Source organism: Silene latifolia, chromosome 11, assembly GCF_048544455.1.
Source record: "Silene latifolia isolate original U9 population chromosome 11, ASM4854445v1, whole genome shotgun sequence".
In the NCBI taxonomy this organism is placed as follows: Eukaryota; Viridiplantae; Streptophyta; class Magnoliopsida; order Caryophyllales; family Caryophyllaceae; genus Silene; species Silene latifolia.
In genome coordinates, this window is record NC_133536.1 from 168,925,141 (window position 1) to 168,949,197 (window position 24,057).

Consider the following 24,057-nt stretch of genomic DNA (forward strand, 5'->3'; position numbering starts at 1 on the left):
ATTTTCATCTTTTAAATTGGGTTTAGATCTAATCATGGAGAACTAATCTCCCTTTCTTAATCCGACTCAAAGGCTTAATCTTTGGTTTTGGGTTAGCCCCATGTGCTACCCTTGTTTGATTTTGGGTTAGCCCCATGTGCTACCCTCCCTTGTCGTGTGCTACCCTCCCTGGTTTAATTTCGGGTTAGCCTCGTGTGCTACCCTCCTCGGATTAGCTCTTTTGCTATCCGAATTTTTTTTTTTGGTTACCTTTGTCGGGTCAATTTTTTTTTTTTTTTTTACTGCCCGGATTTCGGGTTAGCATTTTTGTTTTTGCTACTCTATTGCTTTGAATAAAATGTTCCGGCTCATGACCATCAACAAATTCATTCCGGCGTTTTTGCCCATTTTTGTTTTTTTGTGTGGGAAGAGTATTTTTTTCTATCATAGGAAGCAAATGATTTTTTTTTTTTGTTTTTTTTTGTGATTTTTTTTTATGGGACGGATGAGGTAGGATCGTAATATCATCGCCCAGATTTGACAACCATGGGCTCTGATACCATGTTAGAATTTTGGCAGCGGAAGTATGTGAGCACGATATTTTCAACATGGATAATTTTATTTATATGTTAAATGTGTATGATATTACATGATATTGGGGGAGACGATATTGGTGGTATGACCTTCATAGCTCCATGTTAGAGCTTGAGGCTACACACAAATGAGAGGCATACAAGCCTATTTATACTTGAGCATGATGGTCTTTAATTTTCTCTAGATTTCTCTAGACTACATTTTCTTATTTATTGTCTCGAGTTTTCTATACCTTTATTTTCCTAGATTGTTCTACATGTTTAGGTAAAAACATTGAATATATTAATTTCAAGAATTTTCTAGATTACTATCTTTAACATTATCATTCCCGCCTAATCGAGAAATACAATCTTACTTCCTCAATGTGGTTATTTAGGGTTTTTTTTGCCAAACACAACTTTTAAAAAACTTTTTTTTCCAAACACCACCTTTAAAAAAAAAGTTTGTCCAACACAACCTTTAATAATTTATTTTTTGTCAAACACGACCTTTTGGTCGGGGGGGTTTCTGTGAGATTTTTATTAAGGTTATGATGCTTTATTTGGTCTGAATTTTGGTATGTAGGTAAAGGGGAGTGCAAGGTAGGTCGTAGTTGTGGTGGTTGCGGTGGTTGTTGCTTGCAAGTGGTGGTTCGAGAGGAGTAAATTGACTCACGAATAAGTCATACTTTAACTTTTTTTTATTTGTATTTACCTCCACTTCGCTCCTCCATCCCTACTTTACACACCGATAGACCCCATATAAAGTCACCTATTGCCACCATATTGATAACCGGGGGAAAGCTTACACTCCCAACTTTCCAACGAGTCTAAAAACACCTCAAACCGACCATGTTTGCTATTTCAAACATTGACTGAAAATCACCGCATTACCAGTGATCAAACTTTGGCCAAAAGGTTGTGTTTGACAGGTTGTGTTTGACAAACTTTTTTTTTAAAGGTGGTTTTTGGAAAAAAAAGTTTTTTAAAGGTTGTGTTTGACAAAAAAACCTATCTTTTTCATATAAGTCCTCTCTTCCTCTTTGAAGTTATCCCTCTGCCTTTAGTCTTTGAACGTCAATCAACTGGTAAAGATCTCCCCGGCGTTGCTTCTCAAATGGAAGATTAGTTCTGCATATAGGGAAAAGGATCAGAAACTACAGATACTGCTACAATAAATGTAGAATTTAAATAGATCGGAATACATGGAGTAACAAGTAAAATATAATCGAGGTTGGTGCCATTCACCTTCTAAGCTCGATAGATGAGTAATCAATCTCAGCTATAATCATCTCTTCCACATGATCTGCTTTAGCTAGGATTTCTCCAAACTGTAGAATTAAAGTCAGAGGGGACATTTGAAACTCCGCTTCTAATCACATTGACGCCATGAACTGTGTTATTCACATTCGTTTAGGAGTATCCGATATGAGTACATGTCCAATTGTCCAAGGCTGCGATTTTCATGAAAAATATGCATACTTGGCTTAAAAATGAGGTGTCCGAGTAGTCATAGCCATGCCCGAGCGTCGTGTGTCGGAAACAGGTACGCAAGGAAATAAGAAGAGTCGGAGTAAATAGGCCTTGAACAATACTTATCTTGCATTGTTTTTCACACGTATTCCATACAGGAAAAAAAAAAAAAAAAAAAAAAAAAAAAAAAAAAAAAAAAAAAACAGAAATGTCACAAGGAACAAACGAAGCGACTCACTGGTCCAACAAGAGTGGAGTGACCCCAAGCCACATAACCAGCACCAGTGTCACGTGCAGGTGAGCAAGTAGCTACATATAACTGCCATTGAGAGTACAAATCATAAGCTTGCATAAATAGCTAACAACATGCATCGATATAACAGTAGTAGTTAGTAAACAACCTCAGCTACTTTTGAAAGTTATGCGGTCACTTGTCAATGGTACAACTGATGAAGCCATTACGGTATCATAATACAGGCAACTAGGCAAGGATGTGAAGAGTTGACTCTTTTACCCTGCTTAGGCAAGGGCAAGGTTGCACTCATTCGATATGAATACGTATCCGGGATAAGCGTAGATCTATCAAACCGATCATTTGGGTCGGATACATATTGGGTAATTTTAGGCGTACTGGCATTAAAGTTTGAGTCGGGTCATGTCATTTCAGGTTCGGTAATGGTGTGTTATTATAGTCATTTCAGGATGTGGATCAGATTAGGGCAGGTCATGGCCAGGTTGGATCATGTCAATTTAGATTTCAAGATATTATTCTATTCATAATAAGGATCGGATCGGATCAGGTCGGGTTCATTGAAGTGAGGACAGTTTTGTCGTTGTAGAGGCGAAGGTGTAATGTTCACAAGAGAGTCATATTCACCTTTGTTACATCGACTTTCATATTAACCTGTGTACTCGGTGCCTGACGCTCAAACATGGATATGACTACGGTCCTAAGCAAAATAAGCCAACCCAATTTATCCCTTTAACACTTCAGTCAAAGCTCGACGCAGGTCAGGTCTGGCAAAACTAGTCTTGAGCACTCTCGATTGAGCTCAAACACAGCAAGGCATGGATCGAAAAGCACGCATGAGATCGTTTTTCTTTTTCCAATTTATTTTTATGATATATTTTACTCCCTCCCATTATTTTACTTCTTCCCACTTCATTTTACACTTTTTTTAAGGAGAGTATGAAAATGATAAGTTTACCCTTCATTATGTCACACATCAGAGCCCCCTGCCCCACCCCTTCCGTATCTCTCGCCTTCTTATCCACACAAACTTCCTACAGCCACCTACCAGCAACCACCACCACACCACTAACCACCACCCCAAGTGATGCACTACCACCCAACATTCCTTAACCCCACTAACCAATCCACCAACCGTCCACCATCTCTTGACCCCACTAACCACCACGCCACTGACCACCTACAACTTCTACCTCCGTTTACCGCAATCCCACGAAAGCCATCCCTCAGCCACGAATAGAGGTGGCAATCGGGTCACACGGGTCGGTTATGGGGTCGGGTCAAGGCGGGTCGGGTCATTTCGGAATCGGGTTATGTCAGGTCAGTGACGGATTTGGATCGGTTTGGTTCATGTCGGGTCATCTTCCGGTCGGGTCATCATTGGGTGGCAAGTCGGGTTGGGTCACTAACGGGTCAGTGTCGGGTCAGGTTATCAGCATATATTTTATCTTATATATTTAGTTTTAGATAGTTGTTTTATGTTTAAATAATGGGTAAGTGTATTAATTCTAATTTTAAGCGAAAATAATTAAGATGAATGTCAATTTGGTGTTATTTAAACCATTATTAAGCTAGTTCATTATCGGGTCTTCTATCGGGTTGAGAAAATCACGGGTCGGGTCGGTTGAGGTCGTGTTTGAGTTGGAAAAAATGAGACTGCTATCGGTTATCGGGTCGGTTCGGGTCAGGTCGGTTTCGGGTCGCCCAATTTTCGGGCTGTGTCGGGTCGGGTTTCGGGCGGGTCGGGTCAGCTTTTGCTAGCTCTAGCCACGAATCACCAACCTCCACCCCTGAAAAGCGACTAGGGTTTTTGAAGTGGGGGAGGTGTTTCATGGGGTTGGGGTCGGCTGTGAACGTGGAGGAAGAGGAGGGAAGTGAAATGGTGGAGGGTCGTGGTCGTTAGTGAATACTCAGGACATGAAGGTGGCTGAGGGCGGTGATGTTGATTAAGGAGAGTAGTCGGTGAACGAGAATTGGACGTCAGAGGCAAAAGTGGCGGTGATGGTCACAAAGGTGGAAGTGGTCATAGGTGATAAGGGACTAAAAGGGAGGGTGGAGGTGTTTATTATGTTATGGGTAGAGGTGGCAAATGGGTCATTCGGGTCGGGTATGGGACATGTCAAGGTCGGGTCATTTCGAATTTGTCATACATTTCGGATCGGGTCGGGTCATTTCGGGTTTCGGGTCATTTTCGGGTGACCTTTTGTCGGGTCACTTTCGGCTATGGGTCATTTTGGGTCGGGTCGCTTTCGGGTTAATGGCTAAAACACTTTAGTTAGTACTATTTTGATTACGAAATACTCCCTCCAATTTTCTATTATCTTTCCCTTTCTTTTGGGCACAAAAATTAAGAAAGGGGAAGAAAGAAGGAACAAAGTAGAATAAAGTATTGTAAAAGAATAGATAAAGTAATGGAAGTTGTTGATTTTTTAGGAGAGGGAAATTAATAAAAAATAAATGAAACTTGCCAAAAAAAAAGAAAGAGGGAAGATAATCAAACTTGTGTGAAAAAGGGAAGAGGGAAGATAATAGGAAATTGGAGTACTATTTTGTAAATTTAACTATTTATAAGGGATGATTGTAACAAATGAAACTCTATTTGGGGTAAATAACATTAATTTGACTTAGTACTTGTCGTTTCGGGTCATTTTGGGTCACTTTAAGTCATTTTGGATCGGGTGATTCGGGTCAATTATGGGTCGGGTCATTTCGGGTCGGGTCATCTTGGGTCGGGTAAACATTGGGTCAATCAAGTTTCGAGTCGGATCGGGTCAATTCGAGTTTCGGGTCATTTTCGGGTCTCGGGTCAGCTTTGTCAGGTCTAGTTATGGGAGATGATAATTGAGGGTAGTTTGGTAAAAGTAAGAAAAAAAAATTACCGATAAAGGAAATAAAGAGAAGTGAAAAAAAAAATTGCCAAAAAGAAAAAGTGGGAAGAAAGTAGAAAATGGGAGGGAGTATATTATATTAAGTTACTTCCTATGTGTTGGTTTTTATGAATTAAGATTCTGAAATTTTTTATACTCCGTATATGAGAAAATTTAAATCAAGTCGATCTCCATCGGAGCTTCATATTTTCCAAGCAACAAGCTTTAATTTTTTGGGATGGACGAATTTTGATCGAGTTGATCTTAAGCATGGATCAGCTCATACACACCTCTAGCCCTCTGGGTATGATACTTGTACAACCATTTCGAGCCAACACAATCAGTATTTTGCACCAAAAAGAGTTGGATAATTTTATTTTACTCTTTTAACAAAGTCCAAGTAAGATAGTTCTTCACTAATGCCCTAGCCCTACATTCGGATTTCCCAAATTAGCGTAAAAGTTGTTGGTAGCTGTGATGCTCGGACTCGGATACAAGGATCCGACACAGACACAGATCCGAGGGTCCGATCCTTGAAATCTCAAAAACAAGGACTCGGATACGGGGAAAATAATTTGAATTTGGACTCGGCTAATGTTTTATTTTTTTGAAAATAAATTGATTATTAGTTAAAAAAGTCAAAGAAAAGAAAAGAAAAGTAGTTTTTTCATGTTTAACATGAATGAAGACTTTATTACAGCATTAAACTCATGTCAAGATCACTCTTGATATAGGGCTGTTGTACAAAACAGAAGTTAAAAACAAAACACTCTCACACCGATTTCTCATAGAAGGATCCGTCAAGGATCCATGTCCGGATCCGTGTCCGGATCCTGTCCACCGGATCCTCAGGGTCAGGTGAAGAGAGTCCGAGCATCACAGGTTGGTAGGGAAGTGTATACAATTTTTTTATTAATTTGATTCCTTATTTAATCCTTACACTTTAAAAAGAGCAAACTTAATGTTACTGTAGCAATGAATAGCGCCCTTCCAATCCCAGCCCTTGCTCTCTGCCTCTAAATCCCGACCTTCCATTTACCCTCTTTTATTCTCTGCCTTTCATTATACCTTTCCATCTTTCTTGCTAGACCACTCCTTCCCTAGACCCATATACCACTTTCTACTCTCAGCTTATCTCCCTCATCACATGGTAATTCATTTCTCCATCTTTGTTAGTTTCAGTTTCGTATTAGTTTCAGTTTAAGTACAATTTCTTTCTTATCCCCTTTATTGTCATATGATCGATTTTCATATCGGGCAAATCATGTATGCGGTCGAAATTAGGGTGATCAATTGGTATCCTTGTTTAATCACTTGGTGTCATGGTGATGACGATAAGGAGTTGATGTGATGGCGATGGCGATGACGATGCTGCTTCTGGATGACAACGGCGGGAACAACCATGATTTTAGCTCCGATCTCCGAATATCTTAGAACTGGTGAACTCATCTTTCTCATTTTTTGTGTGTTTGTTGCCGATTAGGGTTATTCTTATTATTATTGTTATTATTGCTTTGATTATTACTGTTCTCATTTGGTGAAGGCCCTGGGGTGAGATTTATTACTGTTCTCATTCTCGTTCCTGATCTCTGTCTTCATTTTTATCGATTTTTCAAAGCATCAGATGATTTGGAGGTTGAGATGTGTTTGTTGTATATATAAGGATTAAATCCACTTGTTTATTAACTTTCAGTTTTAATTATAGACTTCACTTTGGAGGAAAGTTATGACTTTCTCATTTTTCCGCTCCGCCTGCTACTGGTAACCTCCCTTGCTCTTTTGATTCACATTTTAATTTGGCTGTTTTTCTTATGTTGCTTTTAGGTTTTCGAATTTGTGATTGTTGTTTTGTTTTTGGATTTGTTGAAGTTCGAGTATGTTCTGGATTCTGGTGGAATGCTAAAACGTTTGACACATGTCTATCTCGTGATGCCTTAAAGGTAGTATCCGCGTCAATTAGAAGTCAATTGTTTCCAGATTGTTGCGTTCGATGTTAGTTATACTCTATACCTGATTAAATTTCTTTCCTGGGGCCAGTTGTAGATTTTTCGCTTGGGTCATTTAATTAATTCATAATCACGCTCATTTGCTCATCTTGATCCTCACACGGCGATTACTTTCCCAAATTCAGGTATTTCGTGACTACTATTTCTCATCAATTTAGGTTTCTCTGTCTTTCATTTTGAGGTTTTTGCTCTATACTCATTACACTTTAGCCAAATAAACCGTTATACAATTTCCCCTCATCTTTCTTGATTGTCATTTTGTTGATCAAGTTCACAAGCTCTTGACGCCTACTTCACGTCTTCACCTTCAAAAAACTCTTCTCATTCCGCCGCGCATCAATCGCAGCTTCATATTCTTCAATTCCCATCTCCTGTTGTTGTTTATCATCTCTCTCTTTTTCATCTTTTCTTTAGGTCTTCTTTCAGTTATGTATTACTCTATTAGTACTAATCTGTTCTATTTATATTTCTCTTTTTCATTTTTATTGGCAGTCATTCACTTTCACTTGGTGCATCACATGTGATGTCGAAATTTGACTTCTTTTTCGATTTCTCTTCAATAGTTTTTTGTCCTCTTACCTATTACACAATTGATATACTCTAATAAATTTCTAATTAGCTGTAGCATGACGGCCACATTACCTATAGGACCTACACCAGCTTATGAGACAACCTCACACTGAAATAAGAAATAATTGTTGCATCAGAATGAACCGCATTAGCTGTAGTAAATTTTATGAAGCTTGCATATGACACAATTTCTGAGTGTGTGGGATCATCAGTACATGCGTAATGAGCCGTTTTTAGCTGATAGAAGATTCAGTTAGTCAGTCTTTTACTCTGCCAATTAACAGTCTAATATCTGAAGATTCATTCCGCAGGTACAAGTATGAATGTTCTTTTTTGAACATAATGGTATTATAAGCGTCGATGACAATCGAGTTGGACCAGTACAAGCATGTGTTTCCACCTAAGATTGGTCCTTGGCTTTCTTTTGTTGGGTTACCTCGCAACGTAAGCCGCGAACCATTGCATTATTTTGATAATTATTGTTTAATATGTTCTCAATAAACTCCTCTATGTTCAGATACTAATATTTGATACAATGAAACTGCAATCAAAGTGGATAGCAAGAGTATTATTTGACTAAGTACGTTTACCAGATGCTAAGAAAATGTTGAAAGACGTACACGAGTATTGAAGAGGACTAAACAGCTTACTTATTATCTCCTAAATCCCGAGGAAAATGGGATTACCCTGAACTGTTATCCTAAAAGATAATGAATCTCATTCTTACTTAAGAAATTTTGTTTTATATTTCAGGTCTTTTCAATGGCTACATTGAGTCTTTGCTGTTTGCTTGTAGTATTAAGTTGAAATTTGCATAAGACGGCTGGTGCTTTACTGGGGGTAAGTGTACACTTCCTGCATTATATATCTGAAGGTTTCTTTTCTTTGTAAAAATTTAGGATACTTGAATTTAACAAGAATACTAAACTTGTAGGACACTATCAGCCACCTTACTTCCTCTGCATTATGTGGCTGGTGAAATTGAAAACGGTTTATGAAGTATTGACTGACCAAGGTATGAGTTTAGGTTTTCTCTATTTCGTAGTTTGAAATTTTAAAGAAAATAAGCAAACACAAGTGCTTTTTGTGATGACAATGAACCTTATTCTTTGTTATGAAGTGCTTATGTAAGTCGCTTTAGATTTAACAGAATTCCGTAGATTCCTTGGCCTAGGATTATGATCCAATAAAGAAAAATGACTCATCAAATTCGTTGTGTTTCCTTTTGTTTTGAAGTAGCCGTCATTTGGACCAAATTACAACTCAATTCTCATAATGTGTCATCTGAAAACAGTTTCACAGAATGATATACCGCATATACTCTGATTCCTTACCCCATTCCTGTAGAGTGAATGGAGTCATTGCCAGATTGCATTGTTCAGTACATTTTATCTCACCTAAACAATGCCAAAGATGCGGTATATTGTACTTTTGTTTCCAAACAATGAAAAGAGTCGATGCCATTCGTCAGAAACTTTTACTTCCCTAGAAACATGCCAGCTGAGCTTGAGAAGAGGAAGCACAAGCTCAAGCGCCTTGTTCAATCCCTCAACTCTTTCTTCATGGTCAGTTTTTTTTTTTTCTTTCTTTCTTTTTTGGTACATTTGTAAAGTTAAAGTAGTTACGGAGTACATTCGATTTTTATTGTACTCCATTCGATTCTTGGCTATTGATTTGCTTCATTTTCTTCTTTCGTTGTTGATTTAGTAGTGTCTCTGGTCTGTTGTTGCAGGTGTTATTATGCTTGTTGTTGGACTATGTTGTTTATTGTGGCTTGATATCACTTGCTGCCACCTCTGGAATAGAGCTCTGTCAATTATAGAGTCGTGTCGCCGCATTTTACTACAGGTATTTTATGGTTTGTTCTAGATTTTTTACCCGTTTGTTTAGCTTGTTCGATTGTTCAGTTGAGTATGTATTTCCGTTGCCGTTTACCCTCATTATTGTTTGTTATTATGTTATCCTTTACATTTAAGGTTTGTTAGTCCATCGAATGGATCCGTGGAAATGCTCCAGGGGCTGGAATTGCTTCATTTTCTTCTTTCGTTGTTGATTTAGAAGTCTTCCTGATCTGTTGTTGCAGGTGTTATTACGCTTGGTGTTGGGACTATGTTGTTGATTGTGGCTTGATATCGCTTGCTGCTCTGGAATAGAGCCCTGTCAATTATAGAGTCGTGTCGCCGCATTTTACTACATGTATTTTTTGGTTTGTTATGATGGTATTGATCTAGCTAACCAGTGTACTGATGGTCCGTTTACCCTAATCATTGTTCGTTTTGTTGTCGTTTAAGTGCAGGCCTTGTTAGTTCCGATCCTCAGGATGGAGTCGTGGAAATGCTTTTGGGGCTTGAATTCCTCAAAGTGCTCGTAAAAAGTTAGTGAACTCGCAAGCTGTTGCCAAATTTGTTGGTTTTTTTTTTCTGTTGGTACTGATTTTGAGGTTTTTCCTAACTTCAACTTTTCCCTTTTACTCTGTTAGTTATTACTTTGTACCCTGTTAAATTTCAAGGTTTTTCTAACTTCCAACTTTTCCCTTTTACGGTGTTATTTCGAATTTATTTATTTAACTGCCGGCAGGTTTATTTTCCGTATACCCTGTTGAATTTTATGTTTTTGATCCTAACTCCAACTTTCTCCTTTTACATAGGTTTATTTTCAGTCTGACGAGGTCATCTTCGAGACTCATATGGTTGATTCTCTTCTACTTTATCCTTCTCTCTCTATTTCCGGATAATTATTCGGGGTGAGTTTCCCGATTGTTTTTGTACTGTTTATTCAATTCGATTCATATTTAGCACTTTATCCTTCTTTTGGCTTTTTATATCATGTTTTATTAATTTAATCTATTTACATTGTTGTTTAGTTTTAGGGTAGCTATTCAAATGGGTGGCTATTCGAGACGGCGACAAGGAAAAGGTTGGATTTATCAGGTTAAATTGGAGAATCACCTCTTAGGGTAGCTATTCAAATGAGTGGCTATTCGAGACGGCGACAAGGAAAAGGTTGGATTTATCAAGTTAAATTGGTGATTAATAGGTGATTCTCAAAGGGGCAGCCTCACCGAAAGGGACATTAAGGAGGTAAATAAACTGAAGTGTGTATCTTTGTTGGTTTAGTTCTGATGTCACCGTATAAAATATTAGTACAGACCGTCTTAAGCTTAACAAGGCTTCTTTTTATGTGATGTGGTACATTGAATGCTAGCTGAAATGACTGTATTGTAAGCTTAAGACGGTCTTAAGCAACATTAACCCCTTTTGAATTTATTGTTTTATTATGTTTTGGCATCAAATTGTGGGATGCTACTTGGCAATTTTTGCCAATTATCTGGAAATGCTTCTTACGTTTAGTGGCCGATTGGGAGGTTAGGGGTTGGATGTACGACATCTTACCCATGTGTTGTTTTTATTGTTGGATGATGGTAAAATGCTATGCTAGAAGCAGTAGGAATTAGGATACAAATTTAATGTTGTTTCGTAATATTAAATCGAAAAAGAAATAGGGAATCTTAGACTGTGAACTTGCCTTCATGTTGTTAGATGGTAAAAAATATTTCTTCGACCTCTATTATCCCCGACTCCCATGTTTTATTGGTAGTGTAGCAATGTTAGTTTATTGTTTTGGCGGAATTATTTGTTGTACTTTATCAGAATGATTACAGTATGATTACGATGTTACAGTTCCAGAGAGTTGTAAAGTAGAGTGTGGAATGTGCAGCACTGGGTTTTTTTAGCACGATGTTGGTTGTAGGATTTGGGGTCAGGGTGTTTCTATGGTGTTATGTTTGGGTATCTATCAACGGAGTTATGTGATTTGGCATTGTTGCTTTGGGTGGTAGCGATAGGTCATGAATTAGTAAACAGCTAATCAATGATACCTCCATAGTGACGCTTTGTATGCTTCACCAACATCTCATATATGGGTGATGATTAAAGTTGTTTTCGTCATTTGGGGAGCCATTGATGTCGCAAACAACTGATATTTTTGAAGTGGCTTTCGTCATTGGGTCGTGGAGATAGGTCACTGCTGCAACTTTAAGTACTCGTAATTAAGTTGCTGGGTGATGATTATCTTGCGTATTATTGTTTGTACTGTTATGCTGGATGTTGTTAATTTTAATTGGTTTTTTTGGGGCTGTCATTGCTGCAGCTTTAAGTACTCCTAATTATCATTGGTCATTGAACCAGTATTTTGCAACTTAAATATACTGTTAATCTCTTATGTTATTAAATGATTTGATTTATGAACAACTCTCTTAGATAAGGTTTTATTATAGGATACTGTGATTTGATTTTTGTCGTATCAGAATTAGGCAGTCAGTTTTTGGAGCATCTGCCTTAGACATTGGACTTTAAACTCCAACTCTCCGAGCAATGTTGTAGTTTTTTAGCTGGCAGGGTTTGTATATAGTTTTGTGATTCTTTTTTTTTTTAAGATTCCGTCTCAATTATTTGAGAACTTCTGTTAAAATACGTTTTAGTGAAAAGGCGGGAATATTTGCTGTGGACCTTTTATGGACTAGGGTGTTGTATTGGTTTGATGTTGGCCATTTGATGGTTTGGAAATTAGCTTAGTGTGTGCTTGTATTTAGTTTGCAACTAAAAACATGAGAACTTTAGAGCTTTTGCTGTGATGAAATTCAGCTGTTATTTATAGCGGACAAGTTTTTTTACTTTAGCTATGATTTTATCTCTAGGTGTTGAAATGTGAATATGCTGTCCGCGGTGAGATTGCTACTTAGGCCGAGGTATGACGAATTTGAATCTATTTTCTTGTGGTTACATTAGCAGATTGAAATCGTCTTTTTGTTAGGAGTTTGATATTAAAATTAGGAAAAATTACAAATAACCACCACGTATTTGCGTATTTTTACAAATAACCACCACGTATTTACATTTTTACAAATAACCCCCAAACTTTTGTGTATACCGTATACAAATCACCACCGTATATATGCCCCGAGACTTGTTTTTCTTATTTTCCGACTCATTAATTAGCTATTTATGTCAAATACCCAAATTACCCTTCCAAGTTCGGGGCATAAATCGCTAATTATATACGGTATACACAAAAGTTTGGGGGTTATTTGTAAAAATGTAAATACGTGGTGTTTATTTGTAAAAATACGCAAATACGTGGTGGTTATTTGTAATTTTATAGATGAAATAATATATAGGTGATTAAATATGTTGGAAGAAGTTGTAGTGGTGAGAATGACAATTTGACTCGGCTATTTTTGTGTTCCTTACATTAGCTTATTGAAATCGTCTTGTTGCTAGAAGTTTGATGTTAGATTAGTATAGACGAAGTGCTAAGTTTGTTTGCGTCCCTGTCGGAGCTTTCGATTCTAAGCTTGTCAAATAATCAGTTGAAAGGGCCATTTCCAGATTCAATTGGCAAAATACACACTCAATACCCTTATACTGTCAAACAACAAGATTTCGGGGTTATTGCCTGCTCTAGGTAGCTTAAGTGGGTTTAAAGTACTGGACTTAGGAGGAACGAGTTGGACTCGGAGCTAACCAATTTTCCTCGAGGTTTATTCATGCCTTTGCTGAACAATAAACTCTTTTAATGGAGAAATACCAAGAAGTTGTAATCGATTGATTCGACTAGAGCACCTCAACTTGTCGTTGAATCATCTTAACGGAAGATGACCAATGTTCCTTTTCTCTCTGCCTCATATTTATGTTCCATTTTTTCATTTAGATTTACTTTTGATTGTGTGCAACTGGAATGTTATGTATTGTCAATAATGTTATCATATAAAGCATATCCAATTTGCTATCCAAGTTACCAAGTACCATTCGACTAATGTGTAGTGATAATTTTCTCCCATTTGATGCTTATCATCATTAGTTAATAAATATATTGATTTGATTCTGGTCTCCTTGCTGTCCCAAGAATTAGTGATATTGAACTGAAATGCATATATGCATCAAATAGGTTGGCTGAGTTCTTGAATTTGCATTAGTCTTCACTTTCAAGTTGCAGGATAGTGAGTGGGAAAGTTAATTACGGACATCACATGGTCTTGAATGTCCCTTCTGTAATACCTGTTGCGGGTGTAAAGTTTTGCGACCAAAATTAATAATTGGGCAGTAAGTTAAGGGAATCAAGGAAGAACATAAATGATTCTCATAGGGTATCTGATAAGAGCAGTTACATGTTATCATTGGCTTTCTTTTGAGCTTTAAACTTACATTGTTCTTTGCTGCAGGTTCACCTACTATGGAACCGTGTTCGTAATGCAAGCATAATACTACTGGCCTACCTGTTTAAACCTAAATGTTCTGCTTGTTAAATCTTGTATCGATTTTGATGGAATTTGCATCCTGAATAAAGTTTATTTTCCAGAACATTTAGATAAGGATGCTTTATGTGTTTTTGAGAATATACGCAACCTTTGTATGACATACCTTTAATTTTCCAAACAGCTTCTCTATGTATTACTATGAACCTTGTTTCTGGAATACTCGCTTTTTCAATGCTGCGAAAGAGTTTTAAAGGTATCCCTCTCTTTGCCAGTCCGAAATTTTGTATCAAAACAAGTCTTCAGGAATGCAGTGCCGGTGATTTTTAGGATTGTGAGGGCTCTTGTAACGTTTCAAGTATTTTTCATAAGGTAACAATGACCATTTACAACGGAGGAGAAAAGGACCAAAAATGAAAACCAAATCTTCAAGTAGCGCAGTAATCTTCAATTAGGGCCAAAAGCATATAGCTTAACCCATCTAGAATAGCCCCGGTGTTGGGATTAGTTGTGATTGTTCTGTTAAAGCACTATAGTTAATTGATTACATGCATTTACAGCTTGAACATCATCTTAGTATTATTTTGCCTAAATATGCAGGGAGGAAAAAGGAAAAGAGGTCCATGGTCTATGCTTGATACTTAAAGCACTTACGACTTAAATATACATTCCGAGTAAACAGGCCAAAGTGCAAAACCTTTACAATAGAGCCAAATGTTTATCATCGCCCCAAATTACGAGTTCTAAGTGAAAAAATTACACAGTAAATCATGTGCGTACTTATAAGTTAGGAAATGTTTCAGATGATATTTGATGTTCCGAAAAATATATAAGTTAGAATTATTTTTAGATTATGCGAATCATCGTAATAAGCACTACACAAGTATCGATCACAAAAAACAATTATCCCTACGATATCCACTAATGCGGTAATATAAACGATTCACCGAATTGGGGCACCGCGCCCGATAGGGCGCGGAGCAACAACTAGTTAGAACAAATTTCAAAACTTTTCGGGTAAACAAAGCCAAGTTTATTAAAGACCAATTTATGTACCAAGTCCATTCATGCTGGATTTGGCAACATCTTGACAGGTCTTATGCCCTTAAAGACTTAGAGGGTGATATTCCACTTCATCCATTCACTTCTATGGAACTATACAAAAAAGGATGTAGCCCATCACACGGTCATATCATCAACATGAAAATTTATGCCAAGAGTAAGTATCAGTTTTTTACATATAAAATCCAGGCCTCTTACCTGATTATCTACAGCCCTGCAAAAGAAACGCCAGGAAAATAATTTCTCAATTAGAAAACCACTGAAGAAACATGAGAGGAAGAGCTCACTCTGCGAGACACTGAACCAATAAGCATGCAACTTTGATAAACCACAGATGTTTAAGGAGCCAACGGGAGATGTAACTAACTCAACGTCGTTTATATTGTCCTCATTTGAATTTGATTGTCAAAGGACATCGACTTGAAACAAAATCTTCTTACAACACACAACATTTAACACCTCTTAAAATGATACTATGAAGATGGCTGTTTTGATATAAACGTGACAAATTTTCGATGCATGCACATAGTTTTAAAAAATGGTCAACGTTGGCATCAGTTCAACAAAGTAATGAGAACACTAAAGTTGGATAAAGGTAGTAATCTACAAGAACAAATTCTTGTAACGTAACATTTATGGAAAACTTGAACAAACCAAAAGTCGTCATGTAAATCTTACTGAACAGAACATCAAATCTCTCATCCATCCAACCCAATTGCAAAGAAGGATGGAGTACCTAATCTAGTTTTCTACTCCCTGTAACTCTGAATTAAGTTCCTTATGTGCATAAACAATATGATCATTCCAATGCACCGTCTTTCTGTTCATTATCTCCTCCCACATTGCCACTAACTATAACCAGCACTTCACCACCAATACTCATTAAAAAACCACGTTAATCACCAACACCATCATATCTAAGACTCCAAAAACATTAGACCAATCATCCTTTTTTTTGCTACCAGTTTATATCTTTGTTTCAATATCGGCCCCATGGCCTAGTCTTGCTAAATGCGGCTGTGGCCACCTGCCCATATGGCCTCAAATGTGGTGAACTTTAAACAGTCGTGTTTTTGGTTTCGTGCCTTTGACTTAATATCATGGCACAGTCGCCAAATTTCATTTCAGAGATAAGCTGTATGGAAAGAAGAATGACATGCGTAAGGAATAACATATTTAATTCACAAACCTTGCCCTTTGGACCAATTCCCAGTGCAGTGGCCCAGTAGTCATGTTAAATGCCCCAGGATAACACAATAGGTGAGCACCTGATGCAGAATAACCAGCATATGAATATGTTTCGAGTCTCATAATAATTTTCACAAACGAAACACGATCTTAACCATAAAAATACTCTACGATGAAGTACTAGCAGTTAAATATTAAACACCGCCTCTAAGTAATACCACAGGTAACCAGCTAATCACCAAAATTATAAGAAGGAAATTCTAAAGATAGAAAAACATGCGTAGAAAGCCAGAATTAAAAAAGATCAAAGAACAACTGAGTATTTAGATAATACCTCTTGCAGAATATAACATAGCCAGTTCCTGAAACTGAATGTCATAACAGATGCCAATACCAATACGCCCTACTTCTGCAGAGCATATTAAACATTATCAATAAATCAATCAACGCAATTCAACAAGCTTGCATCATAGAAGACACTCAAGAATCAAGATACAACAGTTGCGGCAGTGTCGCTATTCGGCTGAGTGTTCAGATTTACCAGGAATCCAGAAAATGATAAGTAAATTTCAGATAAGCTGAAGACTAAGCATCCGCAATGGTGATGTTCCTCATATTTTATCTATCTTGCTCTAATTCGTCTACCTCATTTTCCACTAACTTTTTCATCTACCCTCCCCAATTTATAACTACATCTATGCAACAATGGGGTTCCCCAACAATATTAATTCACATACAAAAATATGAGCACCTCCCCAAAAGAAACACATATTGCTCTTGTTTTTATTTGGGAACCTCCCCTAAAAACAGTGGAACCTCAACTTATGGGGAGGTTGGTGCAACAATGAGGTTCCCAAAATTGAGGAAAGAGAAGAGAAATGGGGAGATGATTTTTGCCCATTGCGGATGACTTGTGTCATCAAAAAAAAAAAAAAAAAGTGATTTCATACTGATGTGTTACCAACACCCTTCAGTTGCTGATTGTAAACCAAGTGGAGCGGGGCCAGGCCCCCCGGGTATTGGCCCAAACCATGGTTACCAGATTCGCTATGAATACGCCCTTACTGATTCGCGATTCGCTCTTACAGAAGGTGTGCTATGTGTATTTTTATTAAGCAACATGATAGAATTCGCTCTTAACGATTCACGATTCGTAGGGTACCCAAGCGAATCCGGTAACCCTGGCCCAAACCATAATAATTTACAGTGATGTGCTGTAAAATTAAAGGAAATGACTGGTTGGCCTCCAGACACGCAACAAAAATCATAACATTGGTAAGAGACAGACAAATAAAGCCCCTAAAACTACGAACACTTTCCAAGTTATTAAATATCCGACGTGATTCTGTGCGCACTTTAACTATTGGTCATTTAGCCTAATCAAGGAGACTAGGAATCTTAGAGCGTAGGTTTTTCTCCTACTTAGGCCACTATATATAATTTAAATATACAAATGATAGGATAACAGCTGCCAAGTGCCAGTACCTTTATCTCTTCTCATCCTCCGAACACAAATTTTGGAAAAAAAAAAATAAATCAGTTAATTATTTACCATCCCCTCCATCAAAAGGAGTCTTTCAAATAGCATCCCAAGTGTACTCCAGTAGCTAATCAACAATAAATTTTGCTCGGAACTTAACAAGGGAGCTGCTTCATTTCTGAAGCAACATTACAGATTTGTGGACAATAGTTTCATTATAATAAATAAATAAAACTACTCTCTTTCATAATAATATTCTTATTTTTGAAATTTCCCTTAAGTTGCTTTAAAAAAAATGAATCTTCAAAATTAAGAAACTTGATCCCATGATGGAGTAGTTTATTGCATGTCTAGATTAAAATTAAGGAAAATTTGCCCATAATAATCCGAAGTTTCACATGCCTTCTGTTATTAATCCCAATATTAAGTCTTCCCATTTTAATCCCAAGTTTACATCAATTGTTCCATTTTCGAACCTACCTCCCTTAAAGAGAAACTCTGACTATATGTGCGATAAGTTGACCTAACTTTGATAAGTAAACTTTTCCCAATTATCCCATTGTCTCCTTCATTATACCCTACCCACAAAAGTCCACTCTTTTACTCCTTCAGTCTCCCATTTCTTCCTCCCTCGCCATGTTTTCCTCACCATTTCTATTCCTATCATTCTCCACACGATCTAAACTTATGTTATTAGGAAAATCTCATCTTATAATGTATACAAAGCAAAGATCTCATATAAAAGTAATGACAAATAGACAATCTAAGGTTAGTGATTTATAAGTAAAGTTTCCTTCTTTTCTACATTTTTAAATTTAAATGTCTGTCAAACATGTCATTTTGATTATTATTAAACTATAGTTGGTTTGGTTGGTTTTTTAAATGCAGTTAGGGATTTATTTTAGTTTGATTTATGCATTTGGTTATATTTGAACTTGGGGTTGAAAATCAAGGCCTTTTAGATTAAGTTACTAAATTTTGATGGAAAATGCTTGTTCATTGATGTTTGCAATTTAGTTAGGCCAATGTTCTAATTTGGCATTACACTTACCTAAACAATTAAGAATTGACAACTAGATTTTTTTAGATAAGGTCAATATTTTGGTTGTGGGGTAAATGGTTCATATTTTGATTTCTGATTTTGGGTTTAGAATTGTTAAAATTTGGTTGAACTGACTCAGTAAGGAAATCAATGGAGTTAGAAATTCTGAGAATGCAGCATGGAGGGTTGTTTAAGAGGAAACCTGAACTTATAGAAATTCTGAGAATAGCGGAGTATTAATTAATGTTTAAAGTCATAGATTGGAAATAATGAATTAATTGTTTTTTTTTTCTGAGAGATAAATTGACAAGTACATTGTTATACATACTCCGCCCTCCTTTAGAAATCTTTCAAGATCCATCACTGCCCATGAAGGCTCCCTATTATAATTATCCTAATGCCTTCACACATGATCCCACAACAAGAAGGGAAAGGGAGAGTTAGACAAACTCGGAAAGTGAGACGACCGACCACTAAACACTACAACCACAAAAGTAACCTCGATAATCAATATGAAGTAAGGGGGTCAAATGCACACAATTTCGTCTGGTGTTGAAAAAGATGATTTTGGGAAGAAAAACATACATCGAGAATTAGGTAAACGGACTGTTGCTTCACAATAAGATACGCACACACATTTTAGTGAGTCATTTGGCCTTGTTCCATCAAACTTCAAAGCCAAAGAATACTACCAATGAGTACTATAAACCAAAATTTTATTTTGTACTTCTTCATGCACATTGAAAGTCTCACAGCAAGGATTTGTTCAACAACAAACCTGTGTCAACAACTGTAGGAGTCTCTCCAGCTGTAAGGGTTTGTGATTCCGTAAATGTAATCTTTCCTGGAATATCAATATCAAATAGGTGTATCTGCAGCCAGAAAGGTAACAGGTTCAAAGCAAGGTCAAGCACTGAAAAATAAACGGCTTTAACAAATTAACAAAACTAAAACCAGGGTTACGCTTCAAATTGTACCTTCCTGTGTTTAGCAAGTAAGTTTCCTTCAGAGTTAAAGACACATTATGTATTATACAAGCGGTCCCCAGAGCGTTCAGGGATGGAGCCCCCAACTATTGTTATCTTCAAGGCACCAGCGACTTCAGAGAGCATAGCTGTTGAAGGAGACGCATCCCCACCAGCATCAATATCTTCAGCATTAACTGGGAAGCTATCATTTGAATATGGACTGTTCCATATTTCCTGAAACAACAAAAATTGCAACAATGCCAGATCTTTCTTGAATAATAATTTTATGATATAAATACCGCCCCAGTCCAGTACCATTAAAACCTTTGATGGAATCTTCATGTATTAAAGTTTCTTGTGTTTGTTAGAATTACGTTTTAAAAGTTGAAGAAGAACAGCTAAAATGAAAAGGGATTGCAATTGGGATCTATGATGAATGTGTTCATGCCAACCTTTCAATCACCAAGTCTTAACAATGTTTTTACATGAGAGAGAGAAAGAGTTGAGCTGCAGTTTCTTTATAGCTCAAAAATTAAATTAACTGAATTTGTCTTGATTGAACTAAATGCAACTTCAACTCCTCACAAGATTAACACAGATTCTCATATGAGACAGTCTCATGATAAGACCAACATGATTGACCTTTGCTATGGGTTGATGGATGTATAGGTCGAGATTTATTTAAATGGATTGACCTTATATTATATTGATATGAGAGTGACCCTCCCTCATAACACTATAACATACTCGAAAAGGAAAAAAAAATAATAATAACATTGTTCACTTGACTTACAGGCAAAACAACAAGTTTTGCACCCTTTTGGGCGGCATCCTCAATAGCCTTTCTCGCATGATCAATGTTCCTCTTTTTGTCTGCTGTCACCGAAAGCTGGCAAAGCGCAATCTTAAACTGGCCAACAAACATAACAAGCAAGAAAGTAAACCTCTAAGTACCATAAGTTACAAGTTTGTAAGAGGCATAACAAAAAGCAACCAATCAAAGGCGGCCTTCATAAATTCTCAATGCAGTCAACTAAACTGTTCAGTAAAACAAAAACTAAGTTATTTATTTTTAATTGGAACACAAACTCGACACAACCTATTTACCAGCTCTAAAGCTGTGTTTTGAAGTAAAAGTAGGAGGAAAAAGAAAGTAATCAAGACGTTTTCCTATCAAATCTTTAAGGGCGTGTTTGGATGGAGGGGTTTGGAGGGAAAGGAAAGAGAGGGAGAGTAGGGGATTTAAAATCCCTTGTTTGGATAGCAAATAAGGGGGGAGGGATTTGGACGCATCCAATTTCCCTCCTCTAAGCCAAAACAAAATCCCTCTTGTATCCAAACAGTAAAACACCCACGCCTCATTCCCCCTCCCTTTCCCTTCCCTCCTTCCCCGTCCCCTCCCCTCCCCTCCCTTTCCCTCCTATTTTGGTATCCAAACAGGGCCTAAGTTCGAATCGCATGAGACATTTCTTCTCATCAAATTTACCATCCAAACATGGACAATTATCCCCTTTTTCTTTCTCTATCCTCCATCCAAAGACAGCGTAATGGTATACCACTTCATACAATCATTCGACATACAATCATTTAACATGATTAATTAAACACCCCCAACGTGACCAATTATCCTATGTAATTCAAATGGGACTCCCTACATCGCATTTATATTGTCCCATAACTCTCATTCGACTTTGGTAGTCAACTTTGATGATTATTTTATCACCATATACAATGGTTGCAACATTTTAAAAACAAAATATTTATATCGTCTCACTCTTTTGTTTACTCTACTCACTCATTTGTTCACCTTTGATTAAAAATCTCCACAAAGAAAAAAAAAAAACTAAAACAAATGATTGAGACAGCGGGGTATGAAAATAGTTGTTCCAATCAACCAAATCTTTAAGTATGTTGGGGAGATTTTAATTTGAATTTCATGAGACATTTCTTCCTATCAAATTTACCATCCCAACAAGCAAAATCATCCCCTTTCTCTATCTCTACCCTCCATCCAAACAGGGTACTAGTATACCACTTGATACAATCATTCGATAAATCAAATGCAACAAATCCGCAATATAAATATACAAGTATACGGATAAATTAATGATCAAAGTTCAGAATCAAATTAATAGTGGACGCTAAATTTGAAATGAAGTTAGTACGATTAAATTCAAAGCAAATCAGAAAAGCAAAAGAAGTTACCTTGGTGATGGGAGGGGTAGGCAATTGAATAACAGGAGGAACCCTAGCTTTTTCAGGATTGAAACGTTGGAAAGATACTCCCTCTGATTCTCTATGTTCTTTCACATTTGTTTTTGAGTAGAATTTAGTGGGATGATGATATGTGGATGTAAATGAAAGTAAGAGAGAAAATGTGGGGTCATAAGTTATTATAACCACAAAAGATAGACAAATAAGGAAAGTGGAAGATCATAGTGAATTTGCCGTTTTAGAAAATGTGGAAGATGTTAGAGAATAGGAGGGAGTAATTCGTAACAATGAAAAACACGGAATTGCAGCGCCGTGGTATGGAAGCCACTGGACTTGAAAAGTATATCGGCACGACCGTGGTGGTAATCGTCTAACGCCGGAAGTTCCCCAAGGTTAACACTGCGAGAGGAAGAAGTTGTGTGTAATTGTGTATCTAAACTGATGAGAGAACAGCTGGCCCGCACCGCATTTGAGCCGGGCCACGCCAGCGGGCGCGCGTGTGTGTGTTTGAACCCAAACCCACAAGCCCAACAATCACCACAAAAGCCTCCTTGGTCCAATCTCTTACCCACCATTGGACCAAAGGCAATATAAACACAAAAACAACTCTCCTCCTCACCGATGTGGGAGAGAGTATGTACCAAAAAACAAAAACCTTGGCTTTTCATGGCATCATACCAACATGAAAGAAGAAGCCATTGTTGATGATGCTTGGATTTATTCAAATGGGTTAGTTATCCAGATATGATTGTAACAAATAAACCCACCAATCGCCAACCTTTAACATCAGCGACCAGCGACCAGCGACCACGACATCAGATCTGTGACCCGTATTCGAGGAACAACCAGTGACGACTTCGTATATAATATTTAGCTTTAAGATCTTCCATTTGTCTTTATTAATCAATCAATTTAGTAATCATCTCTATAGATGGGTATGCTTAGATTTAATGCTCTGAATTTAATAACTTGTTGATTGTTGTTGTATATTCATTCAACTGAGAACAAGTGGATTTTTGTCGTGCATTCAAATACACCAAGGGTCAGTTTGTTTTACGCATGGGTTTGGGTTTGGAATCATGAATCATATATAGGTGGTATGGGATTGAAACTTCATTACTCATATCTTGTGTCTGTGTTGTTTCAATTGTAAACGGTATGGGTTTAAAATTAAGTTAAGGTTGAAATAGGTAAAATTTAATACTTTAAATAATAAATTTAACATATAAAATCATGAACATAAAGATTTAATCAAATAATTATATAAAATGTTTTATTTATAATATGTCATAATATTTATTTTCACATTTTTATTTAACATAATTTGATACTCACTAGGTTTGGTGCCCGGCTTTCCCCGGGCTACTTCTATTTACCGTTAAATTTTATTTTCAATGAAATAAACTATGTTGGAGTTGTCTAACTCACACGTTTAGTATTTGTAATATATTTTTCTACGGCATATCTTGTAATTATGATGAAATGTAAAGTTTATTTTCAAATTATGAGATACGTTCACTACCTCGCTATTAATATTATTACTTTCACGACATTCTTTCTTAATATCATTACATTCACTACTCCCGTGGTTACTATTGTTTCTTTTACTAATTCCTCTATTTTTTTTCCTGTTAAATTCATTATTCCCGTTAATTTTATCCGTCCTATATTTAAAAATAAAATATTTCCTTGAGTCGATTGGTTATTTAATTGTTCATACTTTTTCTCATTGTTACCATTGTTACTTTCACTACATTCGTAGTTACTTTCACTACTCCCACTATCATTATTATAATTGTCACTACTCTCACATTAATACCGTTAATTTTATTAATCTCGTTGTTGCTACTATTACTTTTACTACATTTAATTTAATGTATAATTCTATGATGATACCAATTAATTCCATAAGCGGGGCATGTTAATTTTAAGGAAAATCACTATATTCTTGTGTTTTTTAAATTTAATTACTTTAATTTAATGTAATTTCCATAAATATTCTTCATCAAGATATCTTTATATTATACTTTTAACCAAAACTATATAATATTTACATTGAGGTCCCTTTATCAGGTCCATCACACGGTGCTATCGATTTAAAACTATATAGTATAATTAATTTGTATAGATTTC

At 36.7% G+C, this 24,057-nt stretch overlaps 2 long non-coding RNA genes and 1 pseudogene across 5 annotated transcripts; 2 read left to right on the forward strand and 1 right to left on the reverse strand.

Moving 5' to 3' along the window:
- Positions 1-1,545: 1,545 nt before the first annotated feature.
- On the reverse strand, positions 1,546-22,143 carry LOC141614339 (omega-amidase, chloroplastic-like; annotated as a pseudogene).
- On the forward strand, positions 6,847-7,326 carry LOC141612061 (uncharacterized). The gene is made up of 3 exons (XR_012528963.1): positions 6,847-6,902; positions 7,011-7,081; positions 7,185-7,326. It is a non-coding gene; the product is annotated as an uncharacterized LOC141612061 (long non-coding RNA).
- Positions 7,521-14,172, forward strand: LOC141612060 (uncharacterized). Of its 4 annotated transcripts, XR_012528960.1 has the most exons (8): positions 7,521-8,732; positions 9,218-9,282; positions 9,450-9,565; positions 9,801-9,913; positions 10,014-10,091; positions 10,365-10,460; positions 10,581-10,797; positions 12,414-12,742. It is a non-coding gene; the product is annotated as an uncharacterized LOC141612060 (long non-coding RNA). The 4 variants fall into 4 exon arrangements; XR_012528959.1 differs by lacking the exons at positions 7,521-8,732; positions 9,218-9,282; positions 9,801-9,913 and adding an exon at positions 13,938-14,172 and having other exon boundaries at positions 9,463-9,565; positions 12,414-12,464; XR_012528961.1 differs by lacking the exons at positions 7,521-8,732; positions 9,218-9,282; positions 9,801-9,913 and having other exon boundaries at positions 9,462-9,565; positions 10,014-10,157.
- Positions 22,144-24,057: the final 1,914 nt, after the last annotated feature.